Here is a 15,531-nt window from a genome sequence, read left to right on the forward strand (position 1 = left end):
CTGCTCGGGACACACCGACACCGTCGGTCCCCGCAGCCCGGGACAGGCTCGGCTCTCGCAGTATGATGGCAGCCGCGACCGGCGACAGTGACCCGAGGCCGGGACTCCGCTCCCGCAGCACCGGGGGCTCCTCCCCAGGGTCCCCGGTCGCCTCCGCCCTCCCGGTGCCCCCGGCCGGGGCTCCGCAGCATCTCCGCGGCTCAGACGCCGCTCGCGGAGCGCCTGGTGCGGGGTTTGGGCACCGAGCGGGGATGGGCTGAGCTGGGGTGGGCCCGAGGGGCTCGGCAGCTGCCGGATCGGTGCCCGAGGTAACGGGGCGGCACCGCCACAGGTGCCCGAGCCCTTGGCCGGTGTCACCGAGAGGGAACAAACAGGGAGCGGCAACTCCTTCCCCGTTAGGGGGCAGCTGAGAGGAAACCAGTTTGGAAATGCAGCAATTGATCATTTTGTTCCTGTCCCCAAGGGACTGAGGGAGCCCCAAAAATCCTGCAAATCCCACAAGGATCTGTTCAACAACCTGACCGGGAACCTCCTCAATCCCGAGCTGGCCAGTCAGAGCTGAACAAACAAAATCCATTTCTCTCAGTTTAATCACAAAGCTGTATGTGGGGCTCAATAAGAGGGATGGGATGCTGTGCCCCCTGGAACAGGGGGAGGGAAGTGGGAGCCCCTGGGGGTACTGGGAGCACTGGGAGAACTGGGAGCAGAGGAACGGGGAGCTCTTGGCAGCCCCACATGGGACCACCGCACTCCCTGCCATCCCCCCGGGCACGGGAGCACAGGATCTGGGGGGGGACACAGGGAACACCTTCCCGTTCATTCCATCCCCTGAAATCCTCCTAGGACCCACCATTCCCCCATCCAATGAACTCAAATCCTTGGAGCCCACATTCCCCTAGGACTCCCATCCCTGAGTCCCACCAGCTATGGGGACGCCCATTCCCATGGCTCCCCCATCGCCGAAAATTCCCCTTCCTCAAGACCCCATTTCCCAGTGACCCCATTCCTGCCGCCCCAAAACCACTGAGCCCCCCAGTCCTGGGAACCCAAGGACCCATTTTGTCCCAGCCACCTGTGTCCTCTGCCTGTGGCCACCCTGCCCCCACCAAGGGCCACCTACGCATGAGGTCAAGATGTGACCTCGCTTCCTTCCCCTTCATCCGAAGAGCCGCTAGCTGGGGGAGTAGTGGCCACAGCAGCGAGTGACAGCCAGTGCACATGGCTGGGGACACCGGGGTGGCCGGGAAGGTGGTGCTGCTCCTGTGGGGTGAGTGCCCCGGGCACGGGCCTGACACCCCGGGGATTGGGAGGGGAGGGGGCACAGTGGGGCTGTTGGGTCCCCTGAGGTCCCCAATGCCAGCAGTGCCACTCCATGTTACCCACAGTGGACCTTGGTGGGACTGGAGATGTAGGGTGGCTTTGGGGACAGGAACAGGGGGCAGGTATTCGGGGATGGGGATGTGGGGACAGGAATGTGGGGACTGGAACCTTTGGGCTCGGGTAGCTCTGGGGATAGGGACAAGGAAACTGGGATGCAGGAACAAGAACGGTGAGGATGTGGCCATGGGGATGGGATCATGGGGATGGGATCATGAGCTGGTGGGGGTGACCTGGGCCAGCATGGGCTGTGTCTTTGGTGACCACTTGCCCAGATGTCCACAGTGTCCCCCTGTGCTGCCTCAGCCCAGGGTGGCCTCGGTGTCCCTGTTCCCAAGCTGTCTGTGCCACAAGCTGTGTGCAGTGAGTGCAGGGATGGGCACGGGGAGCCCCCACAGATGCCTCGGGTCCCCCACACTGCCTGGCATCCCCCAGACCTCCCTGACGCCTGCTCTGGGGTACCCAACTTTTTCCAGATTCCTTCCTGGCTCTCCCCATTTTTTCTCGGGTCTCTCCCCGGGACCCCCAGCCCCTACATGGGTACCCCCATCCTTCCCTGGTGCGTTTTCTGTGTCCTGCCATCGATGCCCCAGGTCGCTCCTAGAGGTCCCCCCATTCCTGGCTTGTGTTTCCCTCCATCCTTCGTCGTGTCCCCGTACCCCTCCCTGGGTTCCTTCACCCCTCTCTGAGGTCTCCACACATTCCCTAAGTCTCACCATCCCCTCCCATGGTCCCCGTACCCTTCCTGGTGTTTCCCACCTCCCTCTCCAGGTGTTCCCTCCCTGACCCCCTTATCATCTCTCGGGATTCCTTTCTAAGTCCCCCTCCCCCAATCTCTGCACCCCCTCTCCCTCACTGGAATTCCCCTGCCCCTCCTTGACATCCTCTTGGTCCCTCACTGTCCCCTGGTGTCTCCCTCTCCTGCAGGGGTCCCGCCCTCGGGGGTGTCTGTGTCAGCACAGCCCCCTGGGGGACAGGTGGCACTCGGGGACCGCCTAGTGCTGAGCTGTGCCGTGGCCATAGGAACAGGTCCCCTGTCCTTCTCCTGGCACCGGGAGGGCTCAGCGGCACTGCAGGGCAGCGGCCCCCACCTTGAGCTGCGCCACGTTGGGGACAATGACAGCGGCCAGTACCGGTGCCGGGTCAGCGACGGGGACAGCGTGGCCAAGAGTGACCCCTGAATGTCACCGTCCTGGGTGAGCGGGACCCTCGGGATGGGGGTGACCCCACCCACGGCACCCCCATCCCACCTCGCCAGTGCCAGCCTTGTCTGTGTCCCCACAGTGCCCGTGGCCAATGCCACCATCACCCCCGGCCCCCTGTCACACCCGGTGCACACAGGTGATGCCGTGACACTGCGCTGCTCGGTGCAGGTGGGCTCAGCCCCTGTCACATTCACCTGGCTGCACAATGGGCAGGAAGTGGCCCGGGGTCCCGTCCTGGAGCTCAGGGACATCGATGTGCGACATTTGGGCACCTATCAGTGCTTGGCCACCAACCAGCTGGGACAGGACGGGCACCGCGTGTTCCGGGCACTCAGTCCTGAGCTGGCACTGGAGGTGACACCTGGCTCACCCTGGGTCACAGGTGGGTTCACACGGGGTCACCAGGGTGCTCAGTACCCCCAGGGTTCAGGGTAACCCCAGTGTGTCCCCTCTGTCCCCAGCAGTGGCTGTGAATGTCGGCAGGACTCTCCTGTTCCTGCTCCTGCTCCTGGCTGTCATCGGGGGCTGTCACTGGTGGCACTGCTGGGGTGGGTGACAATGGGGGGTGGGGGTCCTGGAGTGAGGGGAAGCCCCCAGAGTGGGGGCAGAGATCAGGAATCCGCTGGGAATCAGGGCTGCTGTGGGGATTTGGAGGTCCTATGGGTGGTTGGAGCTGCTGAGGTCCCAGGAAGGTTCAGGGGTCCCGGTGTCTCCACTGTCACCCCCTCTCCCTTCCCTTGCAGCCACCAGGAAGCCCCAGCACATGTGAGTGGGGGCCTCTGTCTGGGACTCTCCTTTCCCTCTTCCCAGAACCCAGCCAGATCCCCCTCCTTATCCCCCCAGGACCCCCCTGGCGGTGGGAGCTGTGCTGGACCCCCATATTGTGGGCACTGAGTGGGCAGAGGGTGAGTACAGGGGGGGACAGGGACACATCACCCATGGGTATCACTCCCACCCAGGTCTTCACAACTGGTGTCACTCTCACGGCCCCCACGGGTGTCCTTCGGTCCTGCCCCACCTCGGGATCCACAAGTGACCAACGCGGAGCTGTCAGGACCCGACAAGGGATATTGGGACCCCCGTGACTACGAGAGTGTGCTGTAACACTGGGGGCACTGGGGGTCCCTGCCCCAGGGCACTCCCCGTGTGCACCCCCATCCCACAGATCTTGTGTTCCTGTGACTGGGGTGGTGGCAATGAGTGGGAGGGTCGGATGTGGGGCTGCGCAGAGCTCCCCATTCCAGTGCTCCCAGTGCTCCCTGTACCCCCAGGGACTCCCCTTTACCCCCGCCTCCCACCAGTGCCAGGGGGCACAGGAGCCTTGTCCCTCTTATTGGACCCAAAACACAGCTTTTGATGAAACCGGGGGGTTTCTGTTTGTTCATCTCTGCTTAGTCAGCTTGGCAACGAACAAGGAGGGTCCCGCTCAGGTTTTTGAGCAGATCCTTGTGGGATTTGCACGATTTTTGGGGCTCCCTCAGTCCCTTGGGAGTCACCCCACAGCACCGCCGCAAACAGCGCCCCCTGCCGGTTTCCAGGGAAAGCACGCCCCCTGTTTTCATGGCAACGCACACCCCGTTCTCATAGCAACAGCATCCCATCTCCATGGCAACCGTCCCCCGTTCTCATGTCAGCAGCCCCCTTTCCCTACGCCCTAAGCCCCTCAATCCCATGGGAACAACACCCTTCTGTTCCCATGGCAACAGCCCTTTCCCAATTCCCACACCCACAGCCCCCTCATTACCATGGCAACAGCCCCCTCCCATTCCCATGCCTACACCCCCCATTCCCACGTAAACAGCCCTCCAGGCCAATGGCACCTGTAGCCCCCATTCCCATGCCCACCTCTCCCCGTCCCCATGGTAACAGCCTCTCGGTTTCCATGGCAACACCCCCTTCCCATGACAACAGCCCTGTTCCCATGGCAACCTCTTGTTCCTAAGCCCACAGCGCATGCGCCGCACTGTCCCCGCCTTTCTGTCTCTCTGACTACATTTTCCATCATCCTCTGCGGCCCGCGGCACGCTAACGGCGCTGGGCAGCTCCGCGGACTCCATTTCCCATCGTACTCTGCAGTGCAAGCGGGAGGGGTGGGTCCCTACGGTGGCCGTCGTGGGCGAAGTATCGTGACGCTTGCCGTGCGTGGACGCCAAGGTGGCGGACGAGGAGGGCTAAGCGTTGCCGGAGGCGCGGAACGGGGCTGGGGAGGGATCCCCGGGCGGGCCCCGCGTCGTCCGCATTGTCAAGTCCTAGTCAGGTTACGGCTTTAACGTTCGCGGGCAAGTGAGCGAAGGCGGGCAGCTGCTCAGCATCAACGGCGAGCTGTACGTGCCGCTGCAGCGCGTCAGCGCCGTGCTGGGCGGAGGAGCCGACGACCGCGCCAGGGTGCGCAAGGGGGACCCGGCATCCTGGAGGTGTGAGTACGGGGGGACCGCCCAGCCACAGGCCCCCGGCAGCCGGGCCCGGGAACGCGCCCCACACACAGGGGCAATCCCGGGGGAGCGGGAATGGGGGTCCTGAGGGGGCCATGAGGGGGCTCTGGGGGCCATGGGGGGGCTCTGGGGCCATGAGGGGGCTCTGGGGGCCATGAGGGGGCTCTGGGGGCCATGGGGGGGCTCTGGGGCCATGAGGGGGCTCTGGGGGTCCTGAGGGGGCTCTGAGGGGCCCGGGCTGAGGGGACACCGAGCCCTTGGTGCGGTGTTGGGGTGCTGAGGGGCTCTGCAGGGCCTTGGGTGAGAGGGTCATGAGGGGGATTGGGACCCCCGGCAATTGGGAGGTTTTGGGGGGTCGTGAGGGGGTTGAAGATCGTGTGATGAGGAGGGACTGGGACCCCAGCCCTTGCTGGGGGTTTGGGGGAATCCTGAGGGGGCTGAGCGCCCTTTGGTGAGGTTTGGGGGTGTTGGGAGCTCTGAGGGTCTCCTGGTGAGGGTGTGACTGGGGAGGAGGGGGAGCCCTCAACCCTTGGTAGGAATCTGGGAGGTCGTGAGGGGGCTGAGGGTTCCCTGGTGAGGATGTCATGAGAAGGGGTTGAGACCCCCGGCCCTTGAAGGAGATCTGGGAGTCCTGAGGAGGCACCAAGGGGGCAGAAGATCCCTTGGTGAGGTTTAGGGGGTCCAAAAGGGGGGTCTTGAGGGGGCTGAGGATGCCTTGCTGAGGGTGTCATGAACCCTCAGCCTTTGAGGGGAATTTGGGGTGTTCTTATGGGGGCGCTGAGCCCAGACTGAGCCCCACAACCCTCGCTGGGGGTTTTGGGTGGGGGTCTTACAGGAGAACCCTTGGATTTAATTGTGGGGACCCTCCTGAGGAGGTTGGGAGGGAATTTTTAGGGATAAACCCCTTGGATTTCAATGTAGAGACTCCTAGAAAGGGCAGAGGGCGTTTTTAGGGATAAATCCCTCAGATTTCAGTGTGAGGACCATCCTGGGGAGGGCAAAGGAGCATTTTTAGGGATAAACCCCTTGGATTCCAACCTGTAGATGCTTCCTTCCCATTCCTGGCTCTTGTGCTTTCCAGCTGCTGCTTTTTCACACCCAAAATTGTAACTTTGCCCCAGAAAACACCTTCCCATGGGAATATTCCTGCTGTGTGGAAACTCATCTTCCTTTCCTCCAAAAAAGTCCTTAAACTTTGTGGCTGAAATCCCTCAAACCCCAGCGTGGGGTTTGGTTTTTAGGGATCCCTCCAGATCCTCCCACTGTCACACTTCACTCCGCGTTGTTGATGTCCAATTACTGATTAATTCCAGGGATTTCTGAGCTGCAAGAATGTTTTGCTGCCAGCTCTGGAAGTCCAAGGGGTGTGAGGAGCTGTCAGGACCTGCCTGTGGCTGGGGGAATCCTGCAGATATCCCAGCTGGGATTTGGTTCTGTCCCAGCTGACCCAAATTCCCGATTCTTTGATTTTTCCGTTCAGGAGAAGTGCTGGGAGTGGGGAGAATTCTGGATGTACCTGGATGTGCCAATTGGGGGAGCAGCATTCCCAGGCTGAGGGGGGAGGGTTTTGTGGGCACTGGGATGAAATTTTCCCTCATTTTTGAGCATTTTGGGGAACTTTTAAAAAGCTGAGTTTGGCATGAGAGACAGGTATGGAGCTCGGTGCTGGAATTTTGGGGTTCAGTGGGAGCTCCCAGGTGAGGACTGGGGGATGGTGTGTGAAATAATTAAGCCCTGGGGTTAATGATGGTTAATGAGGGTTTGCTTGTGGTCTCCCAATTCTGGTATCCCTATGGGAGGTGGAAGGATTGGGAATTTCCTCTTGGTTTATCCAATTATTTCCTGGGAGCAGTGGCTTTAATTTGTCCCTGTGTCCTGTAGGGCTGTCAGGTTGGCTCTTGCCCTATTCCAGTATTTATGTATCCCAATATTCAATATTCCAATATTTATGTATCCCAACATTTCAATACTCCAGTATTCCCGTATCCCAATATTTCCATAATCCAGTGTTCCTGCATTCCATTCAATTTCCCAACTACCCTGTTTTCCAATATTTCAATATTCCAGTATTCCAATTTTCCAATAGCCTTGCATCCCAGTATTTCAATATTGCTATATTTCAGTATTCCTGTGTACCAATAATTCAAGATTCCAATATTTCAATATTTCAGTATTCCTGTGTTCCAATATTTCAATATTCCAATATTTTAATATTCCTGTATTTCAGTTTTTTTAGCAATCCTGTGTTCCAATATTTCAATATTTCACTATTTCAATATTACAGTTTTTGATATTCCAATATTTCACTATTTCAATATCCCAGTATTCCAACACTGCTGTATTCCTATTTCCCTGTATTCCAATATACCAATATTCCTATAACTCAATGTCCCCATATTCCAATATCCCTATTTTTCAATATTCCAAGATCACCCACTTCCAATAGCCCAGCATTCCCATCTCTTTCTGCAGAAACCACCCCAAAATTCCTGAGTCCCATCCCTGTTCTGGCAGCATGAAAGTCCCCTCATTTTCCTCAGCTCTGTGAAAATCCCAACTCCTGGAATTCCTGGAGGAGGAAACAATAACCCAGGAGTCCCAAAATAGCTCTGATTTGCCTTCCTTTCACAGGAGCAGCAGGATTGGGGTGGGAAACCCGCTCTCCCGGCCACCCCGGTTCCTCCAGAGGGAACTCCCCAAAATCCAGGCCCTGGAGCTCTGGGAGGAGCTGCCTGGATGGATTTGGGATGTTCAGGGTGTTGATTCCATGCAGGATTTCCTTCCCACCTTGTGGAATTCCTAGCAGACAGGCCCCAAGGAAGGGAATTTTTGGGGAGGAAGAGCCTGAGCAAGGAGGTTGTTCTGCTCCTGAGGGATTCCTTTTGGGATTTATGGGGGATATTTGGGATGTGGACACTCACCTGTGGCTCTGGCACTCCACAGCCTATCCCTATCCTGGAAAACCCTGGAGATCACCCATCCAAGTGTGTTTTCCACGAAAAGCCCACTCTTCCCCATCCTTATCCAACACCAACAGATGCTCCAAGTCCTTTTTCCATCCTTCCCTCCCAGATCCAGCATCCAGCTCCTCTCTGTGCCTTCCCAGGCTCTGGAATGGTCTGGAATCTGCAGGGACAGACAATGGGAGCTAATTGAGCTCTTGAGTAATGCCCGGAATGTGGATCATCACCAATCCACCAGGAAGAGAAGCTCTGGAGCTGTTTGAGGAAGGACAGAATGGAGGAAAAAGGGATTTATCCTTAACACTGAGTGGGAAAATGGCCGGATTTAGGTGGGGTGGGCAGGGCTGGGGCATCCTGGATCCCACCAGACTCATTCCTGCTGCAGGGAAACCTCTGGAACAGGCGCAGCACTGGGAAGGTGTCAGGTTTTGAAGGAATAAACTCCAGAATCAGCGTCTTTCCAACATTCATGCGTGAGGCCAAAGCCTTTTCCCTCACGAGGTTGGACTGTCCCTCTCTCCGTGGGCTCAATTTCCATTTTGTGGGATGGGAGAAGCCGGCTCTGCCTTGGGAAGGTCTGGAATGGTCTCTGCACTGCAGTGGGAGCTGCTGGCTCGGCACATTGCCAGTGTTCTGCTCACCAAAGGCGCTGCTGGGAATTCACCCCAGGAACAGGCAGTGGGAATTTCCTTGTCCAGAAGCTCTGAGGAGTCTTTAACCTTAGAAAATTTAAGAAGTGAATTGGAAATGGAAGCTAAAATCCCTTTGATCACCAGTTGATTTCCCATTCTTATCTTTCCCCTTTTCCCTTTTTCCACCCCTTTTCCCCCTCTTTTCGCTCCCCTCTCCTTCCCTTCCCTCTGGAATTTCTCAGATCCTTCATGCACCCCATCTGTTCCCAGGGGTCTCCATTTCCAGGATGCTTCTTGCCCAGTTCCTCACAGTGAATTCCCCTGACAGACCCCAAGTCAGGGAATTTTCCCAAATCCTGGTGGAAAATTACTCAATCCCTGTCAGAACAGGAACCCCGGAATATTTTTCGTGTCATGGGGCCCTTGCTTATCCATGTTGGCCTGATGGGAATTCTGCTTCATCCTCCCGCTTTGCCAGCAGCTCTGCTCTTCTCAATGGAAGATTGCCAGATTCCAGGATCTCCCAGCCTTTGCCAACAGCTCCATTTTTCCTAATAGAAGAATTTCAGATCCCGGCCCAGCTGGTGGATGAGATGTTTTCCACACTGCCTCCATTATATCCAGGGAATGTCACACTGGGCTGGGGAGTTTCTTCCCAGCTCCCTGGAAAAGGGGTGGGAGAGGAATTCCATGAGAAATCCAACCTCCAGCTTCCACCCATTGAATCCAAAGCTTTTCACACAGTAACCTTCCCATGGAATGAAGGAAAAAGAGGCTCTTCCATCCTGTAGTGGGAAATGCAACAACCTCCTTCTCCGGGTGAAACCCCTTCCACATTCCCAAAAAAAGGGATTTATCAGAGGGAGTTGCTCCTGGAATGCTGCTGGGAATGGCTCTCCTCAATTTCCCATCCAGCTCTAAAGCTGCCAGAATCAAAGCCAAGGGTTCAGGGGGGACCCTCAGGTGCTGGCTGCCACCTGGGGCTGGCCAGAGCAGGGCTGGGCAATGGCCATCCCTGTGCAGTGGAGCTGGGCCATGGCTGGGCCCCACCCTTGGATGGCCACCCCAACAACATCAGCCACTCCACAATACACATCACTGTCCCAACAACATCACAATATTTAATCAACAATATAATAATAATGTAATATCAATTCGTATAATATCCAGCGAAAGTCAACTTCCATTAACTTATTTCTCACCATAGATACCAGTGAAGAACTGTTATTCCTGTTCCCACATCTTTGCCTAAAAGCCCTGTAATTTCAAAGTTATTATAGTTCAGGGAGAAAGGGGTCGTATTTTCCATTGCAAGGGAGGTTCCCATCTTGTTCAGCTTCCTTGACACAGTTGAACAAAGAAACACCATTTCTGCCAGTTTAACCAAAGAGCTGCATTTTTGTCCCAGGAGCTGGGAACCAGGTCCTGTGCCCCCTTGGAACTGGGATGGGCACCAGTAAGCCACCTTAGTGGGTGCACTGGGAGGAGGATTGCAGGGCCACTAAGCACATGGGGGTTAAGAGGGACAAATCTGATTTTGATTTATATCACAACATATGCTACACATGAAGTGAAAAATGACTCTGTGGGTTGTCCATGTGCTTGGAGCCCTGTCCCTGGTGAGGCTTCACGCAACAGAGAATCAGGGGAGAGAAACCTCAGTGATCGGGCTGTAAGTGTGGGCTGGGAGAAGCAATGAGAGAAGTAAAGAATGATGCAAACAATTCCTATCTCATTTACTGCTCTTGTGTTGTTCACAAGTGGAATGCATTGTGGAAGATTGTTTACCTGAAGGGAATTGGTGATTGGATTTTTAAATGTTTAGTAAGGAATAAAAGGGACAATAAGCAGCATGCTGGGTGCTTGGCAACTGCCAGAGGCACATTGTTAACTACAACAATTCTTCTTACATACCTTTTCATTGTATTGGTGAAATACATACTCAGAAGGGTTATACATATTCAAACATTCTTTCCACTTCACATGTTCCAGAAATCCTTTTGCTTGGTTTGACCCTTGATCCATTTTCATAAAGTACACACCATACTGCAGATTAAATTTATATATTTTATTTCTTCACAAGGCTCCCCTGATTTATAGTTTGACAGTTCTTGATAGCTGAATGGTAAGTGATAAATTCCTCTTTGTAGTCTTTCTTTTGCTGTTTTTTCACTTGCTACTTTTCAATGTCTTCTTCTCATACAGATGAGAAACTCCACCAGTACATTAAATCAACATTAGCTATTTTACACAATCATCTGAGTTATTCTCGCCATTGTCACCTGCTTGCACAAATAAAGGCATTAGCTACATCTGCAACAGTTAATGTTGTAATACACAGCACATTGTCTCTACCTTGATACTTTGTCAGAGCCTAAACTATAATATATTTACCACACTAAAATACATATTCATAACAGCGATTAGGATAAAAAGGCTGAAAATTTGTAGTGTATCAAAAGCAGTTAAAAAGTGATTACAAACTGTATTGTATCAAAATAATTTGCAAAAAGCAATATATCAGTAAAAGGCAGTGACTACAAAGTTATTTATAACAGGAGGAGGGTGTATCGAAGAATTTATTTGACTTCTCCTTATCCTGCTCTGATTTTATCAGCAATAAATTCAATTCATATCTCTAATTCAGAGGTAGTTTTACCCGTGACAGGATTTGATGAGTGATCTCTCCTGGTCCTTGTCTCAACCCAGGAACCCTTTGCTCAATTTTCTCTCCCCATCCAGGTGTAGAGGGCAGAGAGAGAGCAGCTGTGGTGGGTGTGGGGCATCCAGCCACTGTCCATCCATGGCAAGGCAGGGAGGAGGAGGAGGGTCCAGGTCAGGTTGTTGAGCAGATTGTTGTGGGATTTGCAGTAGTTCTTAGGGCTCTCCCAGACCCTTGGGGACAGGGACAAAGTGATCACATGCTGGGCTCAGACACAGAGCACCTCGCAATCTGTCTGAGGTGACCTCCTGGCTGCTGGCACCTTGTGGGGGCGGTGCTGGGCCCTAGGTCACCCCAAAATCTGAGGCACCCAGGGAAGGAGCTGTGAACCACGGGCTCACCAAACCCTTGCCCATCCCTGGGACCTTCATTTCCCTGGAAATCAAATCGTGGGACCCCCGTTTCTTGCGTCCCTCCTCTCTGCCATCCCCATCCCAGTACTGACATTCCCCAGGATCTCCATATCCCAACACAACCTTCCCAAGGAACCCTCTCCCATTCATTCCATCTCCTGAAATCTCCCTTCCCCCAGGACCTTGATTCTCCCAGGGCCTCATTCCCACAGGAACCCCCATTCCCCCAGCATCCCCATCCCATAAGCACAAATTCCTGGAGCTCATGTTCCCCTGGAACCCCCATGCCTGAGTCCTCCCTGCCCTGGGCACCCCCATTCCCATAGACGCCATCCCTGGTGACTCCCCCATCCTCAGCATCCCCTTTCCCAGGGACCCCAATTCCCCTGGACACCCCTCTCTCTGTCCCCAAACACCCCTGAGCCCCCCAATCCTGGGAACCCCACGTCCCACTGTGTCGCAACCAGCCATGTCCCCAGACTGTTCCCACGCTGCCCACAGCCTGTCCCCATGGCCACATCCCTGTGACCCTGTGCTTGTGGCCACCCTGCCCCCACTAAGGGCCACCAACACATGAGGGCAAGACCTGACCTCACTTCTTTCCCCTTTATCCAAATAGCCACCAGCCAGGGGACAACCACTCCCGGCAGTGAGTGACAGCCAGTCCACATGGCTGGGGACACCAGGATGGCCGGGAAGGTGGCACTGCTCCTGTGGGGTGAGTGCCCCAGGCATGGGCCTGACACCCGAGGGATAGGGACGGGTGGGGCCACAGGGGGTCTGCGGGGTCCCCTGAGGTCCCCAATGCCAGCAGAGCCAGAGCATGAGGTGACCGAAGCCATGGGGTGGCAGTGGGGAGAGGGGAAGTGGGACAGGAATATGGGGACAATAATAGGCAGACAAGGATTTGGGGAGGCATCATGGTGGGGGTGACCTGTGCCAGCACAGGGTGGCCATGGTGTCCCCGGTTCAGGGGTGTACACAGTGTCTCAGTGTCCTGCCTGGGCATGGGGTGGCTGCTGTGTCCCTGTGCCCAAGGTGTCCATGTCACACAAGGACACTTGGGCACATCCCCCACACCCTTTACCCCATGTGCCTCTGTCCACACAGTGCCACCCCCACTAAGCCCTGTCCCTTCTCCCTTCCAGCCCAGACCCTTGGCCTTGCTGGTGAGTCCTTGGGGGATGCCATGGCCCCACCTCGCTGTCCCCAGCCCCACGCTGGCCCTGGCAGGCTGGTGTCCCCTGTCACCCACAGGTGCCCAGACCACCCAGCTGCTGGTGGAGCCCCCCTGGAGGCCAGCAGTGCTGTGGGACTGGGTGACACTGACCTGCCAGGGCTCGGGGAGCACCGGTGCCACCAACTGGTACAAGGATGGACAGCGCCGGTGGCAGGAGAGACACCACTACTTCATTGTCACCAAGAGTGGCACCTACATGTGTGACAGACCCGGCACTGGGCGCAGTCCCACCGTGACAGTCTTAGATGGTAAGTGGGCTTTGTGTGTCCCCAGCCTGGAACCTGCAGGTAACCGGAGGTCTCTGGGTTGGCTCTGCTCCATGTGAAACCTGCTGGTGTGACCAGAGCCTGTGCCCTGCTCTGGGGACATCCCAGAGCATCCCAGTGCAAGGAGACTTCTCCCTCACAATGGGTGGCTCCTGGTCCCTCCTGGTGCCATCATGACCCTCCTGATGGTCCTGGAGTGACAGGACCCCTCTGTCCCCCAGAATCGCTGGTGCTGCAGGTTCCGGCACGGGTGCTGCTGGAGGGGGACACGGTGACACTGCGCTGCCGGAGAAGGCAGAACAAACAGCTCACAAGGGTGTCCTTCTACCATGACGGGAAGACACTGGAGGGTCTCCACGATGGGACCAAGCTGTCCCTGTCCCCTCTGCAGCTGAGCCACAGTGGCCACTACAGCTGCAAGGGCAGGGTGAATGCTGTGCTTCCATTGTGGAAGGAGTCGGAGCTGGTGACAGTGACAGTGACAGTGCACAGTGAGTGCAGGGATGGGGACAGGGGTGCCTGATATCCTCCAAGGTTTTCCCCACCACTGCCGAAATCCATTCCTCCCACCACTCCTCCCTGGGTCGCCCCAAATTTCCCAAGTCCCACTTGGTTTCCCCCATGACTGCCCAGTTCCCCCTGCAGATGCCTCATCCCTCTCTTTGTCCTCCCCAGCCCTCCCTGGATTCCCCACCCCTTCCAAGCTCCCTGCTCAAGCCTTTGGTCTCCCTTCTTTCCCAGGGTCCTCCCACCCATCTCTAAACACCAAATCATTCCCTGAGTCTACTCAGTCTCTTTTTTGGTTCCCCATCCCTGCCTGGGTCTCTCCTCCTTTCCATGGAGTCTCATCATTATCTCTAGGTCCCAACATGCCTCCCAGGGTCCCCTTCTGCTTACTGGGATCCTCTCTGCTCCCCTCCAAAACTCCTCTTTCCCCTCCCATGTCCCCCACCCCTTCTGGGTCCTCATTCCCTCCTGTGTCCCTCTGCAGGAGTCCCGCCCTCAGGGGTGACACTGTGGGCCCAGCCCCCCAGGGGACAGGTGACACTTGGGGATCGCCTGGTGCTGACATGCACAGTGGCCATGGGGACAGGTCCCCTGTCCTTCTCCTGGCACCGGGAGGGCTCAGGGGCACTGCTGGGCACTGGCCCGCACCTGGAGCTCTGGCATGTGGAGGACAATGACAGCGGCCAGTACCGGTGCCGGGTCAGCGACGGGGACAGCATGGCCGGGAGCGATCCCCTGAATGTCACCGTCCTGGGTGAGCGGGACCCTTGGGCTGGGGGTGACCCAACCCATGGCACCCCCATCCCACCTCGCCCAGTGCCAGCCCTGTCTCTGTCCCCGCAGTGCCCGTGGCCAATGCCACCATCACCCCAGGGCCCCTGTCACACCAGGTATATGCAGGTGCCAACGTGACGCTGCGCTGCTCAGTGCAGGTGGGCTCAGCCCCTGTCACCTTCACCTGGCTGCACAATGGGCAGGAGGTCGCCCAGGGTCCCCATCTGGAGCTCAAGGCCATCGATGTGGGACATTCGAGCACCTACCAGTGCATGGCCACCAACCAGCTTGGACAGGACGGGCACCGTGTGTTCCGGGCACTCAGCCCTCAGCTGGCCTTGGAGGTGAAACCTCGCTCACCCTGGGTCACAGGTGGGATCATAGAGGGTCACCAGGGAGTGCAGGATCCCTGGGGTGATGGGTGACCCTGATGTGTCCCCCTCTGTTTCTTGCAGTGGCCGCAGGGGTCGGTGGGGCCCTTTGGTTCCTGCTCCTGCTCGTGGCTGTCATTGTGGCCTGGCACTGGAGGCATCGTGTGGGTGGGTGACAATGAGGGCAAAAGGGTAATGGAGAGGGGTGTCAAGGGCCCCAGAGAAGAGGGGCCATAGGGCAGCACCCACAGCCCCTGGCTTGGGAGGGGCTGAGCCCCCAGTGACCATGGCTCAGAGCCCTGGGGAGCTGTTGGAGGCTCCTGCAGGGATGTTGGGAGTTCTATCAGGGGTCCCCCTCCCTGCCAGGCTCGGGGTTCTGGGGGGGCTCAGGGTGTTGGTGCACGTCTGGTGGGTCAGGGATACGGGGGGGGCATCAGGGATACTGGGGGGGCCTGGGGAGAATTGTGTATCTGGTGGTGGTTCAGCATTGCCAAGGGTGGATGGGCGCGCCTGGGTCTTCAAAGTCACCCCTCCAGTTTTCCTTTGCAGATGCCAGGAAGCACCAGGAAAGGTGAGTGCAGTCTCCAGCCATGATACACCTTTTACCCAAACCCCCAGCACATCCCATCCCCTTCCACACACCCCCTTATTCCCACAGGGCCCCCCAGACCCCCTGGCACCCTTGGTGG

The 15,531-nt window shown here is 56.8% G+C and overlaps 1 pseudogene; it reads left to right on the forward strand.

Annotated features, from left to right (window-relative positions):
• LOC128948101 (Fc receptor-like protein 2) overlaps window positions 1–15,531 on the forward strand; it is a 77,948-nt pseudogene that overhangs the window by 40,564 nt on the left and 21,853 nt on the right.

This window comes from Melozone crissalis, unplaced genomic scaffold (assembly GCF_028551555.1).
Source record: "Melozone crissalis strain CALT ecotype California unplaced genomic scaffold, PUWL_Pcris_2 ptg000114l_1, whole genome shotgun sequence".
NCBI lineage: Eukaryota > Metazoa > Chordata > Aves > Passeriformes > Passerellidae > Melozone > Melozone crissalis.